We start from the raw sequence: 12,548 nt of genomic DNA on the forward strand, positions 1-12,548 counted from the left end.
TTTGAGTACTTTACTGGAACAAGTCTCACCAAAATCCCCAGTGACCTGTTTCTGACCCAAGCTGAGCCAATATCCTCCTCAACCTCTTTGACATGACAGCTGTCCGTTATGTCAAAGGGCTTCTTTTTCCTTCACTTCCTTGATTACTACTGTTTTCTTGTGGCACATATGTCCTCTCATTCCCTTGGCACTCCTCATGTGTGCCTGCTTCCTCGCGCCCTCGCTGGCCTGAGGTGGCACCCTCCTTGGGGGCAGGAATCCTCCTTCCAGCCTGGCCGACCAGCACCTGGGAGGAGGATGGGGGATGCCAAGTATCCTTGCGATGCGGGTAGGAAGGAACTTGCTAAATTCGGTGAAGCCCCCTCATTCTTAAGGGCCTGAAGAAAGGTCTGGGAACGCCAGAAGAATAATAGCCCGTTGCTCCTAGACCCCCAGGGGCGGGCGCGAGGGGCCGAGGAGCAGGGAGGTGGGTTTCGGGTGACAGGAGGCCCCGCGGTGGCTGTCACCGCCCCCGCCGGGCGCCGCGGCGACCCTCCCGCCCGAGCGAGGCCCCCCGCGCGGCGCCAAGCCCCGGCGGCCGCGGCCGCAGGCGCGACCCGCCGCGCCCGGCACCGCGAAGGGGCCGCGGCGCCGCGACCCGCACCGCCCCCGGCCGCGGGCGCTGGGCGGCGGCGGCTCCGCCCCGCTGCGGGGCCGCGGCGCCGGCAGAGGCGGCTCCGCTCGCCGCTGTGACGCCGGCGGCGCTGGAACACCTGGCGGGGCGGCGGCAGCGGCGGCGCGGCCCTGCGCGGCGTTGGGGGCGGCGCGGCGCGGCGGCCCCGGCCTCCTCAGCCGCGGGCAAGGTGAGTGCGGGAAGGGGGCGCCGCGCCGGCGCCGGCGCCGCCGCCGCCGGGAGGGGAGGGCGGGTTCCGCCGCGGCCGGTGCCGGGCACCCGCGGGAGGGTGCTGCCCCCCCCCCTTCCCTGCCGGCTCGGGGGGAGGAGGCGGCCGGCGGCCGGGCCCGCGGCGCCGGTGCCCTCCGGGCTGGGGCGGACCTGCGGCGGGGTGAGGCACAAGATGGCACCTGCGCCTCCCTTTCGCCTTCGCTCCCCCCGCGTGCCGCCGTGCGGGCGTCTCGCCATGATGAGTGCACCGAGCCGTTCCTGCCTCCGCGCCGCACATCCTCCCTGGCCGTTTGCCCGCCGGGAGCGGGGACGGCGGGGAGGGAGACGTCCGCTTCTCCTCGGCGGTTTCCTGCCTCGCTGCCGGGCCCGGGGTTACGGTGCGCGTTGCTGGCCGCGGCGTGTGTCACCCTCCGGAGGGGCGGGCGGCCTGCGCTCCCCCGCGGGCGTCGGGGGCCGGCTGTGGGCTTTGGGCCTGGCAAAATGTGAGTCGCGGGCCGAGTGCTGAGGCACTTACAGCTAATGAGACCGGAATAGAAAAAAATTATGTATCTTCTTTTTAAAGCTTATCATTCGTGCAAGGTTAATCTCTCTAATCAGATTTCATCTGCATTCATCTAACTGGCACATTAATGTTTTTTGAACATATTCGTTTAAAAAAGAAGAAAAAAACATTACTTTCAAACATTATTTTTATGGCCAAGTCAGTTTTTAGTAAGCATAAAGAGCACTGTGCTGTTTAGTTAGTTGGTATCATTGCATATATGTTCAGGGCCAAACATATATAAATTGCCTGATCTGCACTCTCTTGGATAGTGCTGATAGTCTTAAGGTCCTGCGTGGACCCTCTTCAAGCAGTAATTCAGTTTTGCCTTAGTGGATCTAGTTCTAATCTACGAATGTGAAAAGGAAGTGATCTTGGGGTTCTGTGGACCCCCACAAACTTGTATTATATCAATATTTTTGATGCTTGATATTAGAGTAGTTCTTACTGTTTGGTTGCTCATCATACTGCCTCTCCGCACAAGCCTTGTTTTAAACCGAGTTGATAGTTTATTACCAAGAAGCACCCGTTATTCCCCCTTGTTTCCCTTGTTAAAACTTCCTCTTTCCTTCAGTTTCTGGATGGGAAAAGGATTTTATTTAATTGAGGTCTCAGAAGGCAACCCTGGTTCTTGTTCAGAGTACATTTCTTGGAAGTAAACTGCTTTCTTGCTTTTGTCTGGCAGGGCTGAGGCTGTCAGGAAAAAGATTTTCCTGTGTTTGTTTGTTCGATTTTCCAAAATGTTGCGCAGAGAAAATGGTAGGTTGGATTTTGCAGCCTGTAGTGCAGGCTGTGTTTTGTTATGACCTTTCATTTGATTTCTCTGTTAATTTACTCTTTCTCAACTTTGTCTATCCAGGGTTCCCAGGGAGTGGAAGTATCGCTCCATAGTGGTATCTGCCTGGCAGTGATCTAGGAGTTGCAGTTCTTAGTAGCATTTAGCATGAAGTCCATGAATATGTCATTTAGACGTTAGTGTTTTTATACTGCTCTTTGAGTAAGGTAGCCTTTAAACTAGTAAAGTTACACTGTTGTGTGGACAGTCCCTTCATGTGATATAAGTAACTTTAAAAGCTTTATCTTAATGCCACTGAATTTAACTTAAGGCGACAGAGATCTCCTGTATAGTAAACCGCTATAACCGGTATAACCAGTCAAGTTTTTCTCGTGGCAAGCTCTACTGGAAGATGATGTGGCAGTTAAAAGCTGCCAGACATTGGTCAAAATGAGTTTCCAAACTTTTTTTTACTGTTTAAGCTTCATGGATGAAATACTGTTATTTCCAGGAATGTTCAAACAATGATATTGTTGTGAGTTAGATGCTGGTAACTGGAACTCACTGCTTCTTAATTGAGAAATAAAGAAAATAAAGAAAAAAGAAAGAAAAAAAAGTGCTTTTCAGGTACAGGTGACTCTCCATTGTCATCATGGGAGATGAGATTATATACGTGAGTTGAAAGTGTGCAGGTTCAAGAAGATCAATTATGACCATATGGAAAGGAAGGTTTCTTGAATATCTTTCAAGATTTACAAGATTACATTGATGGGGCAGGGGAGGTATCACATAGTGCAAAGTAAAACTGCTACTGAACCCTATTACAGGGCTGTGTTTTTTTCCTTAGTAGAGTCTGAAGCTAACCTGTCTTATGCTCTCTTCTCAGTTATGCATACTTTACAGGGCTGAAAATTTGTTCTGATGAATTCCCAAGTAAACTTTTCTGGAAGAGTTAAATAATAGCCTCTTTTCACTCTTAAACTAGTGTTGAAAGCTGCTGGTATGAGTTGACAGGAAAACGTACCAATATCTTAGCTAAAACTAAAAGTTAGGAAATAGCCTCAAAGACTCTTTCTTCAAATATCTTCTGTAAGAGGGTTGCTCTGAAGTAGTTGGTTCTTCAAGATGTTTTGTCAGTGCTCAATCTTAAAATCACTCCAGAGACAAAATTATGCCACACGTTGAAGAAACATTATAAATACAAAAGCCTGGAAAGTGAAGAGTGCTAAACAAAGAACCAAGCAGCCAAGAACAGTAGAAACATTTGACCTTTTGCACGTCGATAGTAATAATAGCCTCACGGTAGTTTTTCCTGTGCTGTTGTTAGCCATGGCAAACCGAGGGGCATTTTGACCTGTTATGTAATCACTTACGTCAGCCTTGGGAACTGTCTGTTCTGAATCGTTCAAACAGTACACAGATCCATCTTGCAAGTAGCTTCCTAGGGGTAACCACTGCTGTGGGACTAGTTGGCTGGTGTGCCAGGATCCAAAAGCGGTAACACAAAGGTTGAGTGGATTATGCATCTATCGAGAACATACAGCCTGTGTTGATCATGCACGTGCACTCAAAGAGCAGTGAAAGAAGATCACCCTGTATTGTTGTTGCTGTGCATGCTAAAACTGTGTTGTTAATCAAATCTCTTATTTATGGGTGTAAAATGATCTCCTGAGGGGTTTTAGAGAAAGTTATTTTCCCTCGTTCCCTCCCCCTGCATTATTCCCCCTCAGGTATAATAATATTGCTTCTTGGCATCTGCGTGGATGAATAAGGGAGGAGGTACTCAGAATACTGGGAGTGTTGACTGTGCCAGGAAATAGGGTATCTAAATAAGGGAGCCATTAGTTTGAACTTACATAACTACATTTGTCCATATTTGTAATGGTATAAATGTGAAAAAGGGGTTTCTGTATTTTTGTACATGCACTTCTTTTCTCATAGGTTCTATAAAAGTGAAGATTTCCTAAGATTAAGACTCTAGAGTTAAGGGTAGAATATGTCACAAAAACTAACTTCTTACTATCTTTTATAATCTATGCACATCAGGTATTCCATATGGCATTTTCTTTAGTAGTATTTTGTTACTAAGTTTAAAAATAGGATTTTAAGTTAGAATAAATGTGTATTACAAAACAATTTGATAGTCAGTTCAGAGAAATTAAGTAGGCCTGCATTTATAATGAGATTAAATACTGGGTTACATATTTCCCTAGCACTGATGCTCATTTGCAGAGTGAAGATCTGCCACTTGCCTTATCTCCAAACTGTTATTCCTTTAAACACCTAAAATACCTCATCCTATCCGAAGGACGTTAGCTCAGTGTTCTTCATAAATATAAATGGAAACTATTAGTCAAGTGAAAGCTTTTACATGAGAACAGACTGATACTGTGTGCTGTTGTTATTTCACAATAAGCAGATAGAAAAATCAATATAATCTGAAAAAGCAATTTAAAATTAATTTTGTGTCTGCTTATGTATATATCTGTCTTTCTGCATATATGGTGAAGTTCTCCATGCAAGGTAACTTATCTAGAAGGGTCTATTGTTTGCTGGTTAATCTGCCAACTACGAGTCCACCAGCATTATTTGACATATTTTGTTCTGAGACTGCATGTACTATATTGTGACTACGTGTACCGTTCTTATCAATGCTTTTGAGATAAACCACTATTTCTAGAAATTTAACATTCTGCTATTTAAAAAGACTAAAACCCAGCTCCACGTTTCATCTCGGTACATGTCATGCTCTGGAAACAAAGAGATCAGCTAAGCCTGTGAGTTGAAGAATTGATGCTCTTTCTCAATTTTGTAATGCAAAGTTTTAAAGACTTTTTTTTTTTTTTTTTGAGGAATAGTACTGGTATGGGTTATATAGGAGAAAAATAGTGTTTAAATGTTGATATGGTACCAAATTTCCACTTCTTCATGTAGGCTGAAGCTTTTATCTCTAACGGTTTGGGTGCTGAAAACCAATGGAGTTCAGATGGATTTAGACTCTTAAGTTTCAAGCATAAGCAAGAAGTAACCTTATGATGTGCAAACTTGCTCTATGTTATCTGCGACTGATTAATTTGTACATATTGGAGCTGGGAATAGAAAAATGGAAGATTCTAAATGATAGCAAAAGAAACGGGGCCCTAGATATCATAAGAAACAAGGCCCTAGATATCATCCTCTGTTTAGACAACTTGAGGGAATTAACCAGGATAATTCTCAGTGTTAATTGTGTATTCTAAAATAATTATTCTACATTAGAGGCATAATAATTGTTTTTGGAATAAAATAACTCTTATAGTACTCTCTGCAGTAGCTACTAGTCATCTTCCCTGAGTAGACAGTATTAACTATGAGTTTAAAACTTAGTGAAACACTGATTGTTGTGTACTTAATGCCAGCAGTACTGCTCATATTGTTGGGTGTATTGTTTGCAGAGAGGTGCCTAGATAATGCTACAAAATGACAGAAAGAAGACCCAAAGCATCCAGGTTTCTTCATACCCTATGCATGATTTCTACTGGTGCAAGTCCTTAATCATACAATCTCAGTTATTTAATGCATCCACTTGTATTCCTGTGGTTTGTTCTCCACGCAATTTACTAGCCTGAAAAAGAAGGCAAAGGGAGTGTTATATTGGCTCAAACTACTTCCCTGTAAACAAATTCCAGTTTCACTCTGATTCTTCTGTTGTTTTGAGTTATTCATGCTTACATTTTTTTGTACATCTAGTTTTGATGTTAATACTTTTCTTTTGATCTTTAAAGGATCAAAACAAATTGTCTAGAATAAATGAAATTTTGCCAGTTGGGTCTCATAAATCTTGATAAAGAAAAGGAGAAAATGGAGAAAATCATATGTAAAAATGTTAATTCCAGAAGCAAATTGTCTAGAATAAATGAAATTTTGCCAGTTGGGTCTCATAAATCTTGATAAAGAAAAGGAGAAAATGGAGAAGATCATATGTAAAATATGTTAGTTCCAGAAGTACTTACAGTGAAAGAGAAAATTGGTTCCAGCGGCCTTCATGGGATACACCATGTGCCAAGTGCAATGTTGCTCAACATACTGTTGAATTTTTTTCCCCAAGTGATTCAACAGATCACCATGATAATTCTGTTCTGAGAGAACTGGTGTAGGGAAGTGTTCATACTACCTGATTTAGCCATGTAATTCAAGTGCTTGATTCAGAAACTTTCATTTCTGTGCACTCAAAGGAAAGTGGTAAGGTTCTAATTTAGGTGCTCTGAGTTGCTCTTTGGAGGCACTTTTGACTGTCTGTGGTAGGTGGCTTAGTATTGCGAGGTTCATATTGTAACTTAGGCACCACAATTAGATGGTTGGAGTCAAACAGCATGAATTTTTTCCATCCTCTGGTGTATGGATATAGCGAAAGGAGTTATTCTTCTGTATAATGGATGTTGTTTCCACTGTGCTTCCTCTGAGAATGTGTGAAACTTCTTTCTAGATGTCAACTTCTGAAGTCAGTTGAAAGAGTGATTCTGTTGATAGAAGTTCTCTCTTACAAGGTTGCGACATTTCTTTTCCTAAAAAGCTGTGGATAACTATAAGTTATGTGCTTCTTAGAAAAAAAGCAAGGTTATGGATCTGCCTGTGATAAAGGAATAGACAAAAAGTTGTAGTGAATGGAACTAACTGTGCTAACGCAACACTTGCACACCAGTTCTGCAGACTTCTTGAGCTGATGAACAAGTGCATCAGTGAGTTGTCTAACAGAATGAAACTACTTGCAGATTTAAAGCTGAGCATGGATGAATCTGCAGGATTAGAACATCAGTGATGTGTGGTAAGAGCTTTAAAGGGAGAATTAAATCTTGTCATTTGTCATAGTGATATAACTTTAGATATATGTTAGCTGAATTACAGAGGTAGCCTTTCATGTAGTTAGACTAGGCACTATACTATACTATATACTATACCCAAGCAGATTTGCTTCCCTTCAGAGTACTTTACATAAATGAAACTATCACTCTTACAGATAAACTCTTTGAAGTTCTCCCTGTATTTTATTACGTAGTACCACTCTATTATTCCTGTTAGAAGTTTCTTGTAAGGCTACTGGTTTTAATAAAACTTTTGTAAAGTGAAGCAACTACAATGCCTGATTCTGCCACATTTGTAGCCATAAGTTGGGGTTTTTTTTAAGGTGCAGAGAACTTGTTGGGATTTGAGGATCCTCAGAACGTATTAGCTGCCTTGAAAGAATGGTTAACTGAGAGGATACTGCTAGCTATCAATGAAAGTACAAACTCATCTCCTGTGTCTGTTTTCATGAACACATTAACTTATGGCATGTTGGATTCTGCTCTGCTTTTCACTCTGTTCTCTTTTGTTGTTTCTGGATGCATCCCAGAAGAATGTATTGTTTGATCTGCGGCCTTCCTATGTAGCTATGGTAGGTCATCTTTGGATGTTAAACTTGGTCTGTAGATCAGCATTTATGATGTGTAGATAAGCTCTGAAGATATTTCAGCTCATCTCTTGGTTCTAAGAAGTTGTAGTTGAGTCAATAGTTTGTTTTGGAAACAGTTAAAAAGATTTCTGTTTGCAGTCTTTGGTTGCTTCTTGTTTTTTTCTACAGGATCTGTTGGCTGAGCAATTAGTCTAAGTGCTGTATAATCCACGCTCAGCCAAGGGCAGATACCTGAATGAGAGGAGAAGTTTCTGGGTTTTTTTTGTTTTGGGGTTTTTTTTGGATCATATCCCTATAACCTAGAAAAGCATTAAGATCTGAATTTGCCTTACCACATCGGTCATATATACCAGAAAATAAAAAAATAATCTGAGTTATGTTAATATGCAGCATTGTTTGTTATCAATTTGGCTATTGGGGACAAGGCAATCATACTGACTTTTTCCTATGAATAATCTCCAGATACTAACTGGATAATGTTGTTCAGCTCTTGGGAAATCAGACAAGTTGTGCTGCAACAAACTATAATATAATAAGGCTAAAAAACAGAAGCAAGCAAGTACAAATGGAAGGTAAGCATAGGGAACAGTAGACTTCATGTCCCTCAAATCACCAAGATAGCAGTTGTGATAATTTTCCTGTTTGCAGAGAACAGCAGTGGTGTACTCATATGATCTTGGAGAGTATAAAGAATCAGAGGGTTTTACAGCCATGTGGAATAGAAATGCCATTCTCTAATAAGGTGTCGTTCATCATGTTTCCTTTCAGCAGCATGGTTACTAAAATATTCAATTGGTGATGCAGTATGCTAGAAGTGTGATGAAGTTGTGTGCATTCCAGCTATTTTGGCTACCCATAGAAATAACTTGTGGATTAATAGTCTACGCACCAGATAAATTGCATCAGATGCAGAGATGCGATAGCTGACCGTTTGCAGAGCCATCTTGGTTCCAGCACGTCGTGTTAGCACATCTTGTTAGCTCTGGCAGAGCACTGCCTGAATTCAGCTGTACTGTTTCTAACGCCAGACTGAGTCTAGAAACAGTTCAGCTGTATTTCACAGTGTCCAGGCCAATACGCTCTGCCAGACCTGATCTGGCTAAATGCAGTCCTCCTGTCTAGTATCTGTATGCAGACAGGAAGGTTTGTGAAATATGGTGCTAAAGTTTCTTGATGGCTCCACAGAGGGTCATCTAGGGATATTCAGAGTGTCAGCAGGGTTTATGAACACAGCCAGGTTCATATGGAATTGGATGTTTTGGCATTGTGATCTCATCTTCTAGTAAGGCTTGTTATGGATAGGGCCAGCTCAGGTTTGACACTGAAACTGAGGAAGCCATCTGTCTCAGAACTTGGGGAAGCACATGAAGAATTACTGGAGCAATGTGTGAACTTCTCTAGAAAGCCTCAGATCCACCACTTGGTATGCAGCAATAAGCATGGATCTGCATACAGTTAACTGTAGTCTAGTACTGTTTTCCCTATCATGCTCTGTAGCACCTATTAACTTCTGTCTCCCTTATCCAGAGTATCCCTACCTTTTGTTAGCCAAGATAAAGGCAGCCTGTCACAGAGATCAGCTGTGATTTTTCGGAGAAGGTGGACTCTAGTTAGTATCATGTGCCTCCATTGTAGTCAGGCTTGGCAAAGGACAACTATAGTTATTTCTGTTCAGGACATTCATCTCTCATTCTTCGAAAGCATAACAGAGTTCAAAAGCTAAAGTAGTCAAAGGTTGCACGCTCACTCTTTGGCCTCTTTCTGCAGCCTCAAGGCCTGCATTTCATGACTGTAGGGATTCTTTATGTCATATGGTTGTGAAGCGTTCCTTATAATTCCTTGTTACTTGCCTGGACTGTTTCCAATCCCTGTTTATTAGCGTCTCTCATTTGTAGCTAGAATTCTGTGACTCTGGCATTTCTTTGAAAAAACTTGCTGCTTTCAGCTATCCCAGCTGTTTTTAATAATTTCCTTTGTCACAGCTGAACCAATATCTTAATGCTCTCTGGTTTCTGGACTTGAACTAGACAGTAATAATACATGAAATTAGGAATCATTAAAAATGTGAATGAATTCCAGCCCCATCACAAGCTTTAAGATGACTGCAAAGACAATTTTTCATAGCTATACATGTAGCAACATCTGAAGAAGGAAAGCTCTCTTAATGTTGAAAGATGTTTTCAGGTATGAATGAAAATCAACAACATGACTAAAAGGTGAAAAAATTTTAGATAACACTTGGAAAGAAAACATTCTGTACTCTTTTGTGTAATCACAGTGGTCATGGTGCAATATCTTATACTGCTGTCCCTTTATTCCTTTGTTGTGGAAAGTTTTCTGCAGTAGAACAATGGTGTCGGCAAACTTTCTTCTTCTAATATCACCACGTGGTACAAATTTTCAGAATCAGGTAGGTTGGAAGGGACCCCTGGAGGTCACTTTTCCAACCTCCTGCTCAAAGCAGGTCCAGTTAGAGCAAACTGCTCAGGGCTGTATCCAGCTGAGTCTTAAGTATCTCCAAGGACAAAGATTCCACAACCTTGCTGGGCAGTTTGTTGCAGTGTTTGACCACCCTCATGGTGAAAATTTTTTTCCTTATTTTAAGTTAGAATTCCATGTGTTCCAGCTTGTGTCCATGGCCTCTTGCCCTTCCAGTGTGCACCTCTGACAGTAGTTTGACTCTGTTTTCTCTACATCCTTGCATTAGGTAGTTGTAGACAGCAATAAGACATGGGTCTATTAGTCTGGTTTTCTTACAAACCCAGTTCACTCAGCCTCTCTTTGTATGTTATGTTCTCCAGACGCTGCCTGTTGAACCCGCTCCAATATGCCAGTGTTTTGCTTGTACAGGGAGTCTAAAACTGGAGAGTACTCCAGATGTGGTCCTGCAAGTGCCTTTAAAGATACCATGGGAAACTCTGACAAAGGCCTTGCTAAAGTCAAGGCGTACAACATCCACTACTCTCCCCTCATCCACCAGAGCCAGTCATCTCATTGTAGAAGTTAATCCGGTTAGTCAGGCATGAATTCATGGTAAATCCCTTGGTAAATTCATGCTGCCTGTTCCCAGTCATCTTCTTGTCTTTCATGGGGATGGAAATGGCTTCTAGGAGGATTTTCTCTTTGATCTGTCCAGGAACTGAGGCAAGGCCGATAGGCCTGTAGTTCCCCAATCCTCTTTCTTGCCCTTTTGAAAATGGATATGATGTTTGCCTTTCTCCAGTCATCAGGCACCTCACCTAATTGCCATAACCTATCAAAGGTATGTCCAGATGACTTAAGTACTTCCTAACTTAATCTTCTTTACTGTGGGTAATGCTACATACCCACAGACTGGGGCTGGCAGAAGGCTCAGAGAGCTGGAAGGCCAGAGGGCTGACCTTCCAGTGAAAACCAAGGCAAAAGTGTACCTCTGCCATTTCCATGTTCTTTGTCATACAGTGAGCCTGTTTTCCTTAGCTTTCCTTTTGTTGCCTTTTGCATTCAGGCTGGTATCAACTCCAGTGCAGCTTTGGCTTTCCTAACTCCATCCCTGCCTGCTCAGACAATGCTTCTATATCCCTCCTGGGTAGCCTCTCCCTACCTCTGTCATCTTTGTACATCCATTTTGCATGAGGGTCGAGTCACAGATTCATCCATCCTGGCCTTCTGCCAGTGGTGCTCAAGCTTCTGCACATTGAAACGGGCTATTCATGTGTTTTGAAGAGGTTGTCCTTAAGATCAGCCAGCTGTCCTGAGCACCTTCTGAAAACCTCATTAGGGATATGACATATCTAGTGAAATAATATGTTCCTTAGAAAGAAAATCCTAACATTAAATCCTAAAAGTTGATATGTTTGCAGTTGAACTCAAATACAGACATTAGAATTCCTGTAACACACATCAGCTACATCCAGTTCAAGTAAATATTCCTACAGTACATTTTCCTCTACCTGTACCTCACTTTAATATCTACATTAATACATTTTTTCCATTTCAGTAGAGTTTAACTGTAATGCTTAAACATGAAATATAAATTAGTGTGTAGTACCGCAAATATTACACAAGTGTATCTACCTTGAAGCAAGTACTGTGTGAATGGAATTGACTTAGGGTGCCATTGAGATCAATGAGACCCAAGTCTGAACACAAATTTGTGGCCTAAGTTAAGACCAAAAAGAATGGAATGATTTTAGTGGAAATTTGGACTTTCCAGAGTGTTCTCAATCACTGAGAAATATGAAACTCAGTCAGGGACTTCTCTGGCATAATTGGTTTCTTTATGAAAGTTCCAGTTCCTTGAACAGCATCTGAAATGAATGGGATCCAGGGAATTGTTTTGATGGAAATTATAGATGAAATACCACAAGACCTGTCAACAGTCGTCTGATTCTTTTCTAGCAACCACTCTTCTGTTTACTCACTCCCAGTCCTTACCAAGCTGTCTTTGTAGACCCTCAATTCTCATTAGGAACCAAAAGCTCGGTCTGTATTGCTAAATAAAACTGGGTGAGGGATTGAGCTTGAGAACTGGACTGCTTTTGTTCATGCACTTTAATTGCTGCAAGCTCACTGGCATGATTTTTGTGTATAACAGCTGGAGCTCTCTGGGACCTGTCTCTCTCCTGACACGTTTTGGGTGATACCAAATGCCAGGAACTGCTTGCAGTAGACGGTATAGGCAAGGATCAACCCTGGTTCCCTTCCACCCTGTTCAGCCATCCCAGCAGGCCTTGCAGCCTCAAACACCCCACAGGCCTTCATGTCCCACAGCAGGGCAAGGAATACACACCCTCATTTTCATACTGTGAAAGCACTGTTCTAATGGCTGTGATACAGTCCTCACAGGCACTTTGAACTGGAAAAAAAAAAAAAAAACCCACAAAGAATATCTTATGGGTATAGGGGTACTATGTAGGACTTAGAGCTGAGTATAGCC

At 42.5% G+C, this 12,548-nt stretch overlaps 1 protein-coding gene across 3 annotated transcripts in view; it reads left to right on the plus strand.

Moving 5' to 3' along the window:
- Positions 1-758: 758 nt before the first annotated feature.
- Positions 759-12,548, plus strand: part of ICA1 (islet cell autoantigen 1) — a 73,724-nt gene continuing 61,934 nt past the window's right edge. For 2 of the 3 annotated variants that reach the window (XM_067291651.1, XM_067291653.1), the window contains exon 1: positions 759-842. The gene's annotated coding sequence lies outside the window, so the exon portion shown is untranslated. Of the gene's footprint in view, positions 843-998; positions 1,044-12,548 lie in introns of those variants that run through there. The other variant, XM_067291652.1, reaches the window with a different exon arrangement.

The sequence above is a fragment of the Apteryx mantelli genome, chromosome 2 (assembly GCF_036417845.1).
Source record: "Apteryx mantelli isolate bAptMan1 chromosome 2, bAptMan1.hap1, whole genome shotgun sequence".
Taxonomy (NCBI): domain Eukaryota; kingdom Metazoa; phylum Chordata; class Aves; order Apterygiformes; family Apterygidae; genus Apteryx; species Apteryx mantelli.